Source organism: Phascolarctos cinereus, unplaced genomic scaffold (genome assembly GCF_003287225.1).
Source record: "Phascolarctos cinereus isolate Bilbo 61053 unplaced genomic scaffold, phaCin_HiC Scaffold_5;HRSCAF=322, whole genome shotgun sequence".
Classification (NCBI taxonomy): domain Eukaryota; kingdom Metazoa; phylum Chordata; class Mammalia; order Diprotodontia; family Phascolarctidae; genus Phascolarctos; species Phascolarctos cinereus.
The window spans coordinates 384,662,180-384,679,238 of NW_027555958.1; the positions used below are offsets into that span (position 1 = coordinate 384,662,180).

The window sequence follows — 17,059 nt, forward strand, 5'->3', positions numbered from 1 at the left end:
AATGTCCAATAGAAATCTCAAACTCAAGATGCACAAAACTGAACTCATTTTCTTTCATCCTTCCAAATTTCCCTATTACTGTTCAGGGCATCACCCTCTTCCCAGTTACCCAGGCTTGCAACCTGCTTTTCAGCGTCAGCTCCCCACTTTCATAATTCAGTCAGTTGCCAAATTCTGCAGTTTCTATCTGTATAACATCTCAGAAATACATCCTGTTCTCTTCACTTTTAGCCACCAACCTAGTCAAGGTCCTCATCACCTGTGTCCTGGACTATCACGCTAGGCTCCATGCTCAAATCTCTTTCCACTCCAATTTATCCTTTAGTAGGAATGAAACAAGCGTTTATATAATGTTAAGCATTATGCTGAGCATTTTGCATATATTATCTCATTTGATCCTCATAATAACCTTGCAATTATTACCTATTACCTCCACTTTATAGTTGAAGAAACTGTGGCAAACAGAGTAAGTGACTTGCCCAAGGTCACATAGCTAATAAGCACCTGACGCCAGATTTGAACCCAGGTCTTCCTGACTCCAGGCCCAGCACTTTATCCACTGTACCACTTTCCTCTATTCACTTGACAAAGTGCTTTTTGTAAAGTTTGACTATGTCACTCCTTCGTTCAATGAGCATAAACCATTCCCTATTACATCTCGAATCAAATATGAAAGTCCTCTGTGGGGCATTAAAGCTCTTCATAACCTGTTTCCTTCCTACCATTCTAGTCTTCTTACACCTTACTCTCCTCTACATACTCTATGGTCTACCTATAGTGGCCTGTTTAAAAATCCTCAAAGGGGCAGCTAGGTGGCACAGTGCGTAGAGTACCGGCCCTGGATTCAGGAGGACCTGAGTTCAAATCCCACCTCAGACACATAACACTCACTAGCTGTGTGACCCTGGGCAAGTCACTTAACCCCACTGCCTAAACCAAAAAAAATAAAATAAAATAAAATAAAATTCCTCAAACACACCACTTCATCACACTTTTCCGTGTCTTTTCACCAGCTGTCCTCCAAGCCAGGATGCTCTCTGCCCCATTACCTCCACCCCTGAGCATCCTTGTCTCCCTTCAAGACTCTGCTCCAAGCTTATCTTCTGTAGGGGGCCTTTCCAGGTCCACTCAGCTGCTAAGGCCTTTCAGGTTACCTTCCATCTACTCTGTATTTGTCTTCCATGCACATATGTAGCTGTTTGCCTGTTGTCTCCCATATTAGAAAGTAGCTGCTCAAACAGGGACAGTTTGTTTTGAGTTGGGTTGGGTTTCCCCAGTGCTTTGCACAATTTTTGGTGCATAGTAAGTAATTAATAAATGCTTGTTAACTGACCAATTGACATAGTCTCTCAGTACCCCAGGGGACTCTCTAAAACTTTAAGTTGCCAGCAGTTGTACCTTTCCATTGGTAGAGGGGATTTCTGCACCAGAAACTCCCTTAACCAATCAGACAAAAGTCCAATAACAACAACAAATCCCCCAAGAAAATGTATGCAACTTGAAGGCAGAAGTTCATTTTCAATTTGTACTTGCATCCCTAGCATTTAGAATAGTGCCTTACAAATCATTTTTCAATGAATAAATATTTCTGAATTGAATCGCTTTACTTGAATGGGCAGTGATTGAAGCTCTTATTTATGGACACAAAGCAAATCATGATGGGGAGGGGTGAGGTTGGGTGAGTCATTTCAGGGAATGTGCCATATTATAATAAGGAAAAAAACTTTGATTTCCTTATCAACTTTAGCCCAGAATAAAGGAGTACCTTTACACACCAAATTATGCATTATTTTAGGCATATTCATACACGACTTTTTGTTGGTGGTAGTCAGTTGTTTTCAGTTTGGTTTGATTCTTTCTGACCCCATTGGGGTTTTCTTGCAAAGATACTGGAGTGATTTGCCATATCCTTTTCCAGTTCATTATACAGATGAGGAAATTGAGGCAAATAGGGTTAATGACTTGCCCAGGGTCACACAGCTAGTAAGTGTCTGAGGCCAAATATGAACTCAGGAAGATCAGTCTTCCTCACTCCAAGCCCAACACTCTATCCACTGTACCACCTAGCTGCCTCATCATCATTTATTGTTAAACAACTTCTAACTTTTTAAAAAAACTTAAATTAATGATCCCTTTTTTTCCTCTGTCTTTTAGCTCATCATTATCATAATTCTCAATGATAATCTAATAAACAGCAGGGAAAAATATTTAACTATATAACAAGTACAGAATTTAGTAAATGTAAATAGCTAAGTAGGCAAGAACTGAAAGTGAGAATTGTGAGAATACTAAAAGAAGGCTCATTACAAGTTCATGAAGAATAATAGCTAGTTTCATTTCAATGCAAAAAGGAAGAGAAATGGACAATTCTCATTCTTGAGCAGATGATTTAAAAGCTTGACAAAAACTGGACAAACCTGGATTATGAGAACATTCCAAATAGCCTCAGTCAGCCTGGGCAGCAATCTGGGGATCAGAACATCGTAAACTTTCCATTCTGGTAGCATCATATTCTCCCTGTCATTGCTCCAGCTTTGTTAATTTGGCATGCAAGGATTTTCTTTTTAAATAATTACCCGCATGCTATCCATGTCTAATTACTTTCAATTTATTAAAAGGAAAGATGGAGAGACAGAAATGGACTACTAATGCTGTAACTCATTACTGCAGCTCTTAGTAATATCGCAAGTTGCAAGAATTTTACTTTTACAGGATTGGAATCAGAGAATCATGAAATCATTAGTATACGGAACTTCCAAGTGAGGAAATTCCCTTTCCCAAAGCAGCTCCACATCTCAGCAATTCACAGTCTCAGAGAGCTGCTTAAATCACAAAAATGCTAAGTGATTTACCCAGGGTCACACAGGAAATATGTGTCAAAGGCAAGACTTGAAGCCACGTCTTCCTGACTTTGAGACCAGCTTGTTATTCACCCAGGGCAGCTAGGTGGCACAGTGGATAGAGTGCCCAAGCCTGGAGTCAGGAAGACTTATCTTCATGAGTTCAAACCTGGCCTCAGACACTTACAAGCTGTGTGACCCTATGCAGGTTACTTAACCTTGTTTGCTTCAATTTCCTCATCTGAAAAATGATCCAGAGAAGGAAATGGCAAACCACTCCAGTATCTTTGCCAGGAAAACCCCAAATGGGGTCATAAAGAGTTGGACCCTACTGAAAAATCAATGAAAAACTTAGAGCCACCTGACCATGCTTACTCTTTCTTATTGGACTAGGAATAACAAACTGCCCTAAAGGATTGGTACTGGAATTTTAAAACAATGGTGAAACCTAGCCCCCACTCTAGTTAATGATACTGATGTCTGTTTATGTAAACAGATATATGAATGCCCATTGCTCGTATTCCTGAGTCCTTTTAGTCTTGTCTGACTCTTTGCGACCCCATTTGGGGTTTTCTTGGCAGAGATACTGGAGCGGTTTGTCATTGCCTTCTCCAACTCATTTTACAGGCGAGGAAATTGAGGCAAACAGGGTTAAGTGACTTGTTCAGGGTTACATAGCTAGTAAGTATCTGAGCCAGAATTTGAACTCAAGTTCTCCTCATTCCAGGCCTAGTGCTCTATCCACTATGCCACCTAGCTGCCCTGCATGAATGTGCATGAATACTGTTAATGTTATCAAAATGCATCTGCAAAGTTTCAGCCTATTTCTGGTTTTAGTGTGTAGCATAGGTGTGATAAGAAATATGATATATTAGACATCAGCTCGGTAACTGGCTCTGACCCAAGAAAGCAACATTAAGCTTCTTGGTTTCAAATATAGTCAGCCACAATGTTTTGCCAGAGTGGGAGAAAGATGGGGACATGCTTTCACATATGCACACTGCTGCGACTTTTTCATAAAGAAAAATTAGATATAACATTAAGCAGCAACACAAAACCAAATGGAGTGCCCATATCATGTTTGTCACTCATAAGATTTGGAAAAATATTCAGCACATATGGAAGTTTTCCCATTCATAAAAAAGATAGTTTTACTCAAAGGTGGGTATGGTATCACTATAAATAACTGATATGGAAGATTGAATACAGAATTTTTTTTTACAGTTGCTAAAGTTAATCAAAATATTTATGAAATAAAGAAATGGCTCTTAAATGCTATAAATGAATATTAATATTGTTAATTGCATTTTTTCTTACCCTGACTTTTCCATTTTGTAAATCATTTAAATGAATATTCTTTTTTTCTTAACACTGTCAATTTTACTGGATTCTACAAAAAGGTTTTAAAGTCTGAATAGAAGAAAATAGGGAATTATTTGGTTTTTAAGAGCATATACATGTGTGCATGTACACACAATTTATCAGAGGACAGGAACAACAATCACAAAAGCTGAGAGGATTCTTAATTTTATCATTGGAAGGAATTCCCCTACTAATGAAATCATGGATGCGCTAAAGTATATACAAAATCAGTTTTGATTTTGTAAAATTGCTGCAAATTAAAAGCATAATTTGGCAGGCAGAAAAGTAAACCTGATAAATCTCATAATGAAAGCCCCTTATTATGGTGCTAATTCAGTTTAGGTAAGGTTGTTTCTAATAGTCACACTTTTTGAAGAAAACTTTAGAAATTATCCAAAAAAATACTAGAGCCTATATAGCAAGGTTCAGACCCCTCTCACTCCTGTTTACCTTTATATACATCTCTTATTCAAAATGGTCTCAAACATCAAAACTACTTTGTTCTACTGCTTTTGGTAGATTACAACCATGGCCAAAAGGCTAAAATTACATTTGTTATATTATCCAAGTATAATTTAGACCACTGAGGTTAAAAAAAAAACAATAACAATAACAATAGCCTATCTAAAAGGAATTTCATCTCCTTTGACCTGTCAGAGTGAGACCAGTGAGCGTGAACTGAGCTTTTCGAAAGCAGTAAAACTACTTTTTTTTTCATCATCAGCTTTTCCAGGGGCAAAGAAAGGCCCAGGCAAAACACAGAGAGTCATGCATGACAAGCAACTGCAAACAACTGTGAAAGGGAGTCTTTGGCATCTGAGATGATGGAATTAAATAAAGACAAAAGGATGCAGGAGGTCAGAGGGATAGTTTCTTTCAGTAAGACAGTCCTTCCTATTCATGGCCGAAGTAAATGTTCTTGTGAGAATGAGGAGCAAATCAATATTTTTATGTTCAATATTCAGCTCAGGGTCAGACAAAGGCTCTCTTATTTCTGCAGCATTAGTCACAGATGTTAGCTGAATTATCTTTGTTACTCAAACAATGCTTCACAGAGGAATGTCTCACATATATAGCCTATACATGTGCAGCTACAAATTTTGACCACTGTCACTTAAGTCATCTGAACAGCCCAACTTGTTTTTTTAAATATAGGTACATTTTGACAGCCTCTTCTTCCCCCCCCCCCAATTCAGTAGGTAGTTGGAGATGACGATGTATGACTTGTAGGGTATGTTTTTAAGTCTAGAGGAGAGGCTATAACTTCAATGAATTGAAATCTCACACTTTGGGATAGCAACATCCACCCACCCACCACCCCCTCAAAAATAAGGCACCTACAGCTTTGGAACACAAACAAAAGCAATTCAAATGCTCTCAAACCTTCATAGAAGAAAATTCATAATTTTATGAAACTTATTGGCTTTAATAAAAGAGAGAATTCCCCACAGGGAAACCTCACTCCTGGCATGGATGTCTCTCATAACTATGGAAACACTGAAGTGTCTACAAGCTTGCAAAGCCTAGACGGACAATTAAACATGTGATTAATTATTTCATATAAAAATATCTGTGCATATATATTTTCCTACACACCACACAACATCCTCAGTGCCTTTAAGGATTCATACAACATAAATAAAGGAACTGTAGCCAAGTGGGAAAAAAAAGGACAAATGAATAATTCATGAAGCAAAGCTTTCTGACATACCCGGCTGCTTTGGGCTGTCTAAAAATAGATCAGTTAAGGGTAACATGCAATAATTTACTTCTGAAGACTGTTAAAGGAATATTTTACTTGAATTTTTTTCCACACACTCATTCACCCCCAAACCCCTCTCCCCACATAAATTCCATGAGATCTTCAGATTATTTTAGAGAGAGGAGAGAGGAAATTATGGAAAGTATATATGCAGAGTAGACTTGAGATGACTTTTCTCCCTGTTGCCTTATTAGCATCTAGCTAGAAGGCATGACATGCTTCTTTGCTTCAGTGTGTTCTATGTAAATGACTGGAGAAAACCTGTGTTTACTAATAGATTTAAAACACACTTTAGAGTAATGTATTTTCTTGTAGGCAGTATATTTTATGTGAAAATTTCAATTGGGAGCAAAACCATTTTCCATCAATTTGAGACCCAATCATTTTTTTTTAATCCATGGCATACTAAGTGAGTATAAGGAGCAGTTTTAGAATAATAAAGCATTTAAAAATTTAGTCCTGCATTAAAAAAATACATTTTCATTCTTCATCACAAATTCTGCTTTCTGTTGCATGTCCTAGTGTGTTGGACATGTTAAGTACAATGAAGCTGAAATAAGAATCAACTTAGACTTGATTAAAAAAAAACACAACCCTTGTGTTCACACTAGGTTAACACTATATTCCTTATATGATTGAAGGGGTTTTTTTTAATTTATGGTATAGATTTATTTTTAGGTTCTTGACTAATTGAATCTGAAAAAAATCCCAAAATGAAATAATGAGAAAATAATTCTATACCATAATATGGCCCTTTAGAAACACAAGTAGTATCTACTCACTTTATGAGGGAAAACAAATAATTTGTTATAGAATATAACTGAATTTAATGAAATGCTCATACTTTCTAGAAGTATGAAGTAACTATAGTTAGAATGGTCTAATCATATTTTAGTGATATCTAGTTATAAGAATTTTCATCTATATTTAACTTCTAATATGATAATTTATGTTAGAAATTAGCATAATCCACATAATTTTCATCACTCCTAAGAAATGTCATCTTTATAAAAACACCCCAACTCAAATGGTGTAGCCCCCCGGACACATAGTAGCTGAGCTGTCATTCCTCATTATTTTCAATAACACAATTATTTCACTGACCTACTTTTCCAGTGACCACTAACCTCTTGTAGGCAAAAATAAAAGCAAAATTAAGAGTTTGTTTCTTTGGACTAATTCCCCTCCTCCTTGCATAGGAACTTTAATATCTTAATTAGCTAATAATTCATTTTCTATTTATATTCATGATAAGCCAATTTGGATTTCAGGTTTCCCCAAACAGTGAAAATACATAGCCCATCCAGCCTCTCTACAAACTGTGTTTATTAAATCTTCACATCTGTGAACAATAAAATAGAAAGTACAAATCAAAACAGCAAAAAAAAAATGAGTTGTCTTTACTCATTATTCCAATTTTATTTGTGTTTCAAAAAAAGATAGCTAAATTAAAGAGAGTTCTCCAGAATTTGGTTTTCTAAATAGAGAATTTTAAAGGTTTTCTTTCCCCTATTTTTGGTCATCTGCTAATTAACTGGATTTGTAAATGCAACGAAAAGTTCACTTAATCCATTTTAAATTCATATCTGACAGAGAAGATTTATGTAACTGTGTTCCTGTCCACCACGCCAATGGGTTTGTCAAGATCCCCTTTGCACTTGTCTTCGAGGAGACAGCAAAATGTGACATGGTATGTTAACTCAGTCTCCCCACCAGCCATATTACTGAATTGGAACTTGCCAGCAGCTAATCACCTTACGCTTTTGCTCAGAGATTTGCTTTGGGATTTTGGATTTCCACTCGTTTATGGATTTTTTAAAAAGGCAACTCTGATTAAATATAAACAGAACAGCTAAGGACTTGTCACATCAAATAAGTAAATCCTGAAACCCTAAAAAGTTATGCTGAACCCTTAGGGCTGGCAATCAGATCCCACAAAGCACCAAGGCCTATCTGAATCATTGAAGGCTAATAGAACTTTGCAGGGCAGACTCCTATGATTCTCTAATCTTTTCCTCTGTTCTTGCCTCTGGGGACTTTCCATAGGGAAGGCTGTTATAATCATAAGGGGGCCCAGCTCCTTGAGGCCACTATTGTCCTATGTGTTTTTATTTGTATTGCCAGAGCTTAGCACAGTCACCTGGAATGTAGTAATGCTGTTCCTATCCACCTTAAGTATGCTGTACTTTGAGTTGTTTTATGAGGTCAGGGCACTGACTGTATAGTTCAGAAGACAAAAATGTCAAGGTGCCTTCTGCTATTATCCCTCCCATAATGAGGAAGCTTTCACTACAAGCTGAAAGTCGAAATAGTAAAAGGGGAAATTGGAAGCATATACAAAGCAGTTCAGCCAGGACTACTGAATTGTTGACAAGAAAGGATATAACAAGGACTACACAACCCCAATATGTCAATTAAAATAAAAGTCAAAGGACCAAATTGAACTGAGCAAATGAGATAAACTAGTAAGAATATAAATCTGGAGGAAAAAATAAACCTGAAATGAATACTGCAGAATTAATTATGACCCTTTCAACTATTCCTGAAGAACTGATTGGTTTCTGCTATTATACTTAGGCAGAACTAATCCACCTTTGAGGACACACTCCTGATTGAGGCCTTTCAGATCTGAAAGTGGAGCATAGGAAATTCAACAAAGAAAAAAGGCCCCTTCTGGATACTAATGATCACTCATAATTCCCTATGCCTAGAGCACACAACTTTAGAGTTTAGGAACCAAATAAAATATGATAAATTGTTTATACTAGTTGCTTGATGGTGGTAGAAGGAGAAATTAGGGATAGCAATTAAGGGGTAAAGATAATTGAGCAATGGGGCTCCCTGGACTTAGCTTCCACTTAAGTCAAGTAAGTTAGATACAGGTAGGCCTTGAAGGAGTGGGGAACCTGTGGCCTTAAGGCCATACGTGGCCCTCTAGGTCCTGCCCTTTGACTGAATCCAAACTGCATAGAACAAATTCCCTCAATAAAAGGATTTGTTTTGTAAAACTTGGACTCAGTCAAAAGGCTGGACCCAAGGCCCTAGAAGGCCACATGTGGCCTGGAAGCCACAGGTTCCCCACCCCTAACTAGACTCAGTCTTGGGTCTGACTCACAACAAAGCACCATATATGTCACAGGGGAGTTAACCTCTGGAAATTTTGGTATAAATTAAGTCACAGCTGAAATGTCTCAAATACCCTTATTTCCTGGTACGAAATACCAAGTCTCCCTTATTTGTTCTCATACCACCTCTTATAGGTTTAACCCTAGAATAAGTGGGGTAGACTAACCACAGTCAGAAAAAGAATCTCTTAAAATAGAACTACTGATGTTCTCTTTTTTTTAAGGTCTGAGAGTTACTTCCTATATCATTAATTAACTTTATACTCTTGAGATTTTAACATCTTTCCATGCCCCTCCTTAATGCTCCACCAAATCCAACACACACACACACACACACACACACACACACATACACACACACCCTGAAAGATAAAAGATCTACAGAAAACTAAGGACAAAATATCTTTATTGGAAGGAAAACTCTCTCTTATATAGATTAACATCTATTTCTAAACCAGAAGTAAGGAAAGTGCTTAGTTAAAATCTTACCTGAGGTATTTCCTGTAGTGGGATGCAAATTATTCAGGACAAGATAAAATACATAAATTTATTGACATATAACAAATCTTAAAAATAATTATCTCTTAAAAAACTTTTGCTATGCAGGGTGTCCTCTTTTTAATACTGTCACTTGTTTTACATGATTTGACATTTCATTCACAAGATTTTGACACATTCTTTAATTCATCAAGAAAACACACTGTCACATTATATGTTATGCATACATATGGTGAAAAGTGCATTTCCCCCCCAAGTCTGACCTTGATTATATCCCATAGTTTTTGATGGGGTTTAAATTAGGCATTTTTCCTGGTCATTAAGGCTTTTTTTTCCCCTTTTTTTGCGGTGAGGCAGTGGGGTTAAGTGACTTGCCCAGGGTCACACAACTAGTAAGTGTTATATGTCTGAGGCCAGATTTGAAATCAGGTCCTCCTGATTCCAGGGCCTGTGCTCTATCCACTCCACCACCTAGCTGCCCCAAGGCATTTTTTTAACCTCCATCTCTTGGCTGAATTTTTTAATCTTTCATGACACCATGCATAGAGGAGTGATGGTCAGGAAGGGGCATTTTTCTCCCTTAGAGGGATGGTGACTATAGCCTTATGGGAGTAGATTAACACTTCTCTTCTAGGAATTACACCATCACTAATTTGATCAGAGTGTTAGAACTAAAATTTCGGGATGTGTTAAGGTATCTGGTCAAGACAAGGCTAATGGCAAAGTTATTCAGAAGATGGCTCTCAAAGTACAGCATGGTGGCCGAGTACTTGAAATAGTGGGCCAAGTTGAGGAAAGCCCTGGCTGAGCCCTGGGAAATAAAAGAGGACTAGCTTTTCACCCCCTTTTTGTATGCTTACATGAACATAGGGTGATTCATAGTACTGGTTAGTAACACAAATCAAGTTAGTCAAATCAACAAGCGTTTATTAAGTGCTTGTTATATGCTAAGTGTTGAGGATACAAACAAAGGAGAAAAAAAATGAATAAACAAACAAAACCAACAAGGTGACAGATGCTGGCAATGTGGTATCTACCTTCTTTTTAGAGGCGAATGATTAGAGCTGCGGAACACAGTCCATATAGGGTGTCCTAAAATTTTTAGTGTAGGTTTAAAAGCTTTAATAACTTTAGGAGTATAAAGCCTACAAACTGATGAAAATATTCCTAGAAAGTTTAATTATTGAAGTATAATTTCCACCTAGTTTGTTGAATTTTTTTTAAATAAAATTTTCATTTGAAGTTGAATAAGACAGGGCACCCTATGTATACATTGTGAGTACAACACATTATCTTTGTGGATGACACTTTCTCAGACTGATGGATTTGAGGAGGACATTCTCTTGCTTGGCCAACTTGATCACCTGATGTACCTCCATTCGACTTTTTCTTGTGGGGTCACAGCAAAACTGTCATGTAGACAGAGAACTTCAATCTCTGGAGGACGTTAAGGCTAGCATTACACATGCAGTCCTTTTAGTCACTAAGCAGGAAGTAGCTAATGAGAATTTTTACGAAGTTTGAAAATTGACTGGAACAATGTATAGCACAAGATGGTGAATATGTTGAATTTGAACAAAATACCAATATTTCAAATTTTTAAATAATTAACATCTAAAATGTTGGGCTTTTTTTTTGCTAGTTTGTATCATTTATATTTCTACAGTTATTAAAGCTTAAAAACTCACTGAGGCTTTTGGGATCAGTATCAGACTTGAGTGATACATTGGATTTTTTTTTTTGCTAAAATGCATTTTTTCTCTTTCTTTTTTTTCTTTGTTACAAAGGATGACTTCCTGGGAAGGGGGGGGGAAGGATAGCTTTGGAAATGAAAGTGATGTAAAAATAAAAGACATTAATTAATGTTTTTAAAAGTAGAAAAATAATAAGCAGATGTGCATAGATGATCTCTATATTTTGTTCTCATTCTAAATCTACAACCTTAGGATCTTTAGCCAAATGAAAAGAAAAAAATCTCTTTTTCCACAAATTAAATCATTTCTTCATTCCAAATCAGATAGCTTAATTATGTACAAAGCTATCCATAGCCAGGAAAATCTTCCAGGGGTGAGGGGTGGGGAGAAATTAATTCTGTGTCTTACAAAGGTGGTACTGTTTGTCTATTCTAATGTTAGAAATAGTCATGAATTTACCATTAGCAATCCCATGCCTCCCTCCAACCCTTTCCTTCAATTCCTCCCAAGAGTCTACCGTTTCATGTCACCAATCTGTGAGAGCCAATCAGTTTGGCAGCATTAAGTGTTTGTGTGCCTCTTTTTTTCTTGCCAAGAATTAATTGATTTTTCTGAATTTGTATTTATTTGAATGAATTTTCTAACCTAAAATTTCATGAACTGTTGCTCGGACAAGAGATCAGCAAGGCTGCCTTGTACTAACTCCTCAGAAAATGGGCAGGGGATCCTTTGGAACCTTCCAAAGATTATGGCTCTTCTGTCAGGTAGTCCAGGATTACAAAAGGCTCATCACAGAACTTTAAGCAGATTACTTAACCTTACAATATTCATCCCATTTCCACTGCCCAAACACTGCTTCAAGGAGGTCGTTTACCAGTTGAATCCCATAGACTGTCAACTGAGTGGCACTTACTCCCAGCTGAGCAATAGCTAATGGAAGGATAAGAGAGTCAAGTCAAGGACACAATGCCAACAGGTTTGGGGCACTTAACCCACAAGTATTTATCAGTCAGATAGCCCCATTGGTAGAAAGGATAGTTCCAAGGATTGTTTCTTACATCACATTTGGGACCCTTTTTAATAGTAATTCATGCTATTGATAATGATTATGAAATTCCTACATTCCCAATATAGCAAATATTACTGAGTTAAACATCAGACACCTCAACCCACAGACCTCATGGCCACCGCGTTTCTTTGTCTTATCTTTCTTCAAATGCAGAAGAAATGAGAAAGCAGGAAAGATCATTATTATCCCACATCTGATTATTCCTCCAAAGTTCATGACTTTCTTAGTAAGTTTGCGAAATTTCACTAATGACATTTACAGAGAAGCAGAGTGAAATATTTGTCAGAATATCCGACAAAATCAGAGGGAGGAGGTAGCCTCCTGGCACTTTGCACATTGCACAAAGCACATCCTGCTAGGGAGCAATCACTTTTCTATGGATACCAATAGCTTCTATAGCATAGACAAGACACTTGGTTCCTGGTATTGGAAGATGGAGTTGGAGAGAGCATGTTTTTAGATCTTCTTTTTATTCACTCTCAGGACCTTTGTATACTTGGTCACTGAGGTTGTGGTTTTCATCTCAACTGAACAAAAAGTCCCTTGAGGGCTCAGATGGTTGGCGCTATGTGGCTGGTCAGGGGACCGGGGAAGTTGCTAAGAGGTCCTACATATCCAGGTGATCCAATTGAATATGTTTGTATCCGTCTGTAGGTACTTTAAGTGCCATGATCTAATGGGCATTTCCTTTAACTTTAAGGGAAATTCTAGCTTTCTGTGCAAGTCATTGTTTCCTAAGTTTCATGGTCTCTTTCCCATGTGAAAAAGGCCCAATGTGTGGATTATCCACCATGATGCTTGGCAACAGTAGGTTTTTTTTTTTGAGGGAGGGCTAGGGTTAAGTAACTTGCCCAGGGTCACACAGATAGTAAGTGTTATGGGTCTGAGGCCGGATTTAAACTCAGGTCCTCCTGACTCCAGAGCAGGTGCTTTATCCACTGCACCACTTAGCTGCCCCCTAAATGAGTCTTTTTTTTTTTTGGTCTTTTCTGGTGATGCAATCGGGGTTAAGTGATTTGCCCAGGGTCACACAGCTAGTAAGTGTCTGAGACTGGATTTGAGCAGTAGTTCTCTTAAGAACACAATGATATGCTTGTCAGCAAGGGATAGGTACTGGACCTGTCATTTTAGTAGTATAGGGAATGCCAAGTGAGGCAATTGTCTCTACAAATGTAGTCAGCAACTTCTCTGCAATTTACAGTCTTAGTGCTATATAGAGAACTGAGAGATTAAGGGACTTATCCAGGGTCACACAGCTTATATGTGTCAGAGATGAGACTTGAACTCAGATCTTCCTGTCGTTGAGGCAAGCTCTCTACACTCCATGTCACACTGTTTTCCTTGCTTGTTGTATATTAAATATAGTTATGTGATTTTGGTTCTTTCTTTAAAAACTCATATATAGAAACTTATTTTCTAATTTAAATTAAATTTAACATTTTGTCACATAAAGTACTTATAATCATAGTCTTTATAAAGCCCTGAATTTCAAATTATATAAAAACCCATTTAAAATACTAAGCCTGAATAAAATATGACTACTTCAATTTATTAAAGTTAAATTATAACCCATGAAAACAAAAGTTACTATTTGACAGCTGAGGCATAGGTTATGGTTGTGTTTTTTTTTATTTTTCCTTGACCCAAATATTTTCTCTTGGTTATAGAACAATAAGAAACACTCCAAATGACATGTGGTAGATTAAGGATGTTAGAGGGTTGGATGGAGAATTTAGGAAGTTTATTATATTTTTTTAAAATCTTTGTATTTCCATAGTGGGTATTCTTTCTTACCTCTGTATTCCCCATTACAATATAAAGTCCTCAAGGGCAGATGCATTTTTCATTCTGTCTTTTTATCTCCATTTTCCAGTGCAATGTCTGTTATGTAGTAGATGATTTTTAAATAATTTGTGATTGATTGTCTAATTGAGATGGAGTAAATTGATTATGTATTGAGAAATTAATAATTATTTCCCATAAAGTATCTTTTGCTTTACTTGCTCGTTTAAGTAATGTTATAATTAAGAATCCTATTTCATTTTTAACCTTGGGTAGTAATAGACTGGGTACCATGACCTAAATAATCTCAACTGTTAAAACATCTACAAGTTTTATTATGGACTTGCCTTTTAAAATGAAACTAAATGAAAGGTAGAAAAAGTTGCAAACAAATAGAAATGAATTTTTTTAAAGCTGGAGTCATGTGATGCATCTCGAAGAAATGTTAGCCTCTCAATCCAACTCCAAAAATGGGAATTTAGTGATATTCTCCTCTCTGTAGTATAGCATCTCTCCTAGTGTACCATCTATCAACATTGTGGTTAAATTCAGCTGTCATATTAATGATTATTTATCAATAAACCAAAAGTTGCACAATCACCACAGAGCCATCAAAGAGTTCATAGCACTTCAAAGAAACATCTGGCTTAAGAGAGAACTTACTGCCCCACTGTATAGTCAGCCACAGAGGGGTATGGTATTGGTTCTTCTTCAGTACACTGGCCAGAAAGATTAAGATTTGGCAATCTAGGCAAATGAACTTCTTGACCCCCTGACAGATGTGCATGTGCATTGAGATTTTTCTCAAAAATAGTGATCAATATAAATGGTGAGCCAATCATGTAGTAAGAGTAAGGAATCACCAACAGACAGTCTATGCTTCCTATTGGTATCCAGATAACATTAAAGGATCTAGAAAAGGGCTCCTAAGTATGTCAAGTAGAAAACCTTTGGATTTAAGAGAGAATAGAGGCAAGAATCAATGGAGAGGTTGCTGGGCCTAGAGTCAGGAAGACTCATCTTTCTGAGTTCAAATCTGGTCTCAGACACTTGCTAGCTATGTGACCCTGGGTAAGTCACTTAACTCTGTTTGCCTCAGTTCCTCATCTGTAAAATTAGGCTCGAGAGGGAAAAGGCAAACCACTCTAATATCTTTGCCAAGAAAACCCCAAATGGAGTCATGAAGAGCCAAACATGGCTGAAATGACTGAATAATAACAGAAGCAAGAATCACACAAGATGAGAAAGAATAGATAGCTATTAATGGAGGGGGAGTATTGACATGGATGAGATCACAGATATATCTAAGATAAAGATGATAACTACGTGATACTTATCCTAAAAGGGTTAGGTCAAATCTCACTGCCTATGTGATATATTAGCCCTTCCCTGAACTTCTAAGGTAGTTACGTTTTGAATCAAAGAACAAATCACTTTTAAAGATACTACTTTATCTTGTTCTCTAGAATTAAATCTGCACTTTATTTGTATTGTTTCATTTTAGTGATTCAAAGATAAAATGGGAGACATTGTTCTTGGTAAACAGAAACTGAATTATTACTTGGGTGTGGGAGAAGAGGTCATAATTATGAAAGCAGAAAGGAAATGCATGATTGCACCCTAAATCTGAGAAAAAATGGGTGCGAAGAAATATATTTTCATTTACAAGTGAGTAAGAAAGGACTGGTTGGAAAATTTCTTGTTTACAAATTCCTCTGGCTGTATATGAAGTGTAAAGATATTTCTGAATTTAAGGCATTATTTGCAAAAGCATCTTTTTTTTTATCTGAACTGCTCCCAGCAAAATCACCTTTTTTTCTCAAGTGGTCTGTTTAATGTCCTACATAGACTCTGCATAGAGGAAAAACAACTGTGTACAATAAAAACCAGATGCGAATGGAACAGATAATCTTTAAGAAATTTGTTCACTTCTGACCAGGAGTTTTGGAACTTAGGAGTCAGAATTCCCAATTACACAGACATGCATACATACATGCATATATGTGTATATATAATGCACATATACATACATACATAAATCTCCCTATATACAAAATTGCTAAAATACAGAGTATATTAATCTGTTTCAATCTATATCTTCATATAACCTAAAAGACAGTTTGCTTTTTCAGAGTTTTAAAGATTAAAGAAACCCACAAATGTGATTATAAATATATATAAAGTTTATACAAACTTAATTATATATACATGTATATTTATGTACATATATATACTTAATTGTAATTACAAAATATGAAATATTTCTAAATGTCTTATCTGCTGAGGTATTAAAAATAAATTTTAAAATAATGTAGAAATTTAAAAAAGGTTTTTAGAATAGCATCAATAAATATACACATAAATACAAACATAAATAAATAAGTGGATATTATATATACAAATTTCACATTCATCAAGTGGTCTATGGAAGGTCATGAATTTATGATGGATGAGAAGTCATAGTATCAATGATTTTGAGACAGAAGTAACCCCAGAGGCCATTTAGTCTAACCCCCTCCTTTAACAGATGAGGAAACTCAAACTCAGGAAGAGATGTAAATGCCTACTGTGTGCCAGGCACTGTTTTAAGCACTAGGGACACAAAAGCAATTTGTGGGTGGCCATTGTGGATTGTATATGTCCACAGGGATTTATCTAGCTATGACTGTTAGGGAGGTGTGAATTAATATCTCTAGAATCTCTTCTGCCTTTCTCCAAAGGTGACTTTAATTCTTGACCTGAGTTCAAATCCAGCCTCAGATACTTCCTTGCTGTGTGACTTTGGGCAAGTCACTCAATCCCTGTTTCCTTCAATTTCCTCAGTTGTAAAAAGGAGGTAATAATAGGGCCTCTCTCCCAGGGTTGCTGTGAGGATAAAATGAGATTTATAAAGCTCATAGCATTGTGCTTGGCACATAGTAGGTACT

General features: G+C 36.7%; 1 pseudogene; it reads right to left on the minus strand.

Annotated features, from left to right (window-relative positions):
* The window catches only part of LOC110219677 (circadian-associated transcriptional repressor pseudogene), a 151,706-nt pseudogene that overhangs the window by 103,539 nt on the left and 31,108 nt on the right, over window positions 1–17,059 (minus strand).